Source organism: Arachis hypogaea, unplaced genomic scaffold, assembly GCF_003086295.3.
Source record: "Arachis hypogaea cultivar Tifrunner unplaced genomic scaffold, arahy.Tifrunner.gnm2.J5K5 arahy.Tifrunner.gnm2.scaffold_421, whole genome shotgun sequence".
Classification (NCBI taxonomy): domain Eukaryota; kingdom Viridiplantae; phylum Streptophyta; class Magnoliopsida; order Fabales; family Fabaceae; genus Arachis; species Arachis hypogaea.
Genome location: NW_027255679.1, coordinates 1 through 2,343, shown reverse-complemented (window position 1 = coordinate 2,343; position 2,343 = coordinate 1). Strand labels below are relative to the sequence as shown.

General features: G+C 33.3%; 1 non-coding gene across 1 annotated transcript; it reads right to left on the bottom strand.

The window, feature by feature from the left end:
- Window positions 1-1,578: 1,578 nt before the first annotated feature.
- On the bottom strand, window positions 1,579-1,682 carry LOC114927385 (small nucleolar RNA R71). Its single transcript, XR_003817690.1, has one exon. It is a non-coding gene; the product is annotated as a small nucleolar RNA R71 (small nucleolar RNA).
- Between the last annotated feature and the right edge of the window lie 661 nt (window positions 1,683-2,343).

Genomic DNA, 2,343 nt, shown 5'->3' with positions numbered 1-2,343 from the left:
TGTTCATCATGATCTTCATAGTGTTCTTGGTGTTCATCTTGACATTCATAGCATTCTTGCATGCATCTTGTGTCTTGATCCAAAATTTTCATGTTTTGGGTCATTTTTGTGTTTTTCATTCAATATTTAAAAATCAAAAATATCTTTCCTTATTTTCCTCCAAAATTTCGAAATTTTGGGTTGACTTGGTCAAAAATTTTTTAAAAATTAGTTGTTTCTTACAAGTCAAGTCAAAATTTCAATTTTAAAATCTTATCTTTTCAAAATCTTTTTCAAAAATCATATCTTTTTCATTTTTTTAATTTTCGAAAATTTCAAAAATATTTTTCAAAATATTTTCAAAATCTTTTTCTTATCTTTTTATCCAATTTTCGAAAATTAGCTAACAATTAATGTGATTGGTTCAAAAATTTGAAGTTTGTTACTTTCTTGTTAAGAAAAGTTCAATCTTTAAATTCTAGAATCTTATCTTGTAGTTTCTTGTTAGTTAAGTCAATTTTAAATTTAAATCTTTTTCAAATATCTTTTCAAATATATCTTTCTATCTTTTATCTTATCTTTTTCAAAAATTTTATCTTTTTCAAAATTTGATTTCACAATATCTTATCTAACCTCCTATCTTCTTATCTTTTTAAAACTTTGATTTCAAATCTTTTTCAATCAACTAACTAACTCCTTGTTTGTTTCTTATCTTTTTCAAAACCACCTAACTACTTTTCCCTCTCTAAATTTTCGAAAATTCTCCCCCTCTTTTTCAAAAATTCTTTTTAATTGTTTTAAATTCTAATTTTAATCTCATCTCATCTTTAGTTTCCGAAAATCACTAACCATTTTTCCGAAATTATTTTCGAAAATTCCTTTCTCTTTTCTTCTTCTATTTTAATTATTTAATTACTAACACTTCTCTTCACCTCTCCTCATCCAAAAATCCGAATCTCCTTCTTCATTCTTCTACCTCTTTCTTCTTCTACTAACATAAGGGAATCTCTATACTGTGACATAGAGTATTCCTCTTTCTTTTCTTTTTTTCTTCTCTTTCTTATGAGCAGGAACAAGGATAAAGGCACTCTTGTTGAAGTTGATCCAGAACCTGAAAGGACTCTGAAGAGAAAATTAAGAGAAGCTAAATTACAACAATCCAGAGATAACCTTTCAGAAATTTTCGAACAAGAGAAGGAGATGGCCGAAAATAATAATAATAATAATGCAAGGAGAATGCTGGGTGACTTCACAAAGCCAACATCCAAATTTGATGGAAGAAGCATCTCCATTCCTGCCATTGGAGCCAATAACTTTGAGCTTAAGCCTCAACTAGTTGCATTAATGCAACAAAACTGCAAGTTTTATGGACTTCCATCTGAAGATCCTTATCAGTTCTTAACTGAGTTCTTGCAGGTCTGTGATACTGTAAAGACGAATGGAGTTAATCCTGAAGTCTACAGACTCATGCTTTTCCCTTTTGCTGTAAGAGACAGAGCTAGAATATGGTTGGATTCACAACCTAAGGATAGCCTGGACTCCTGGGATAAGCTGGTCACTGCCTTCTTAGATAAATTCTTTCCTCCTCAAAAGCTGAGCAAGCTGAGAGTGGATGTTCAAACTTTCAAACAAAAAGATGGTGAATCCCTCTATGAAGCTTGGGAAAGATACAAGCAGCTGACCAAGAGATGTCCATCTGACATGTTTTCAGAATGGACCCTATTAGATATATTCTATTATGGTCTCTCTGAATTTTCGAAAATGTCACTGGACCATTCTGCAGGTGGATCTATTCACCTGAAGAAAACGCCTGAAGAGGCTCAAGAACTCAATGACATGGTTGCTAACAACCAGTTCATGTACACCTCTGAGAGGAATTCCGTGAATAATGGGGTCCCTCAGAAGAAGGGAGTTCTTGAAATTGATGCTCTGAATGCCATACTGGCTCAGAACAAAGTGTTGACTCAACAGGTCAACATGATCTCTCAAAATCTGAATGGATTGCAACATGCATCCAACAGTACTAGAGAGGTAGCTTCTGAAGAAGCTTATGATCCTGAGAACCCTGCCATGGCAGAGGTTAATTACTTAGGTGAACCTTATGGAGACACCTATAACTCATCATGGAGAAATCATTCAAATTTCTCCTGGAAGGATCAACAAAAGCCTCAACAAGGCTTTAACAATGGTGGACGCAATAGGCTGAATAATAGTAAGCCATATCCATCATATTCTCAGCAACAGACAGAGAACTCTGAACAAAATAATTCTACTTTAGCTAATATAGTCTCTGATCTATCAAAGGCCACTTTCAGTTTCATGAATGAAACAAGATCCTCCATTAGAAATTTGGAGGCACAAGTG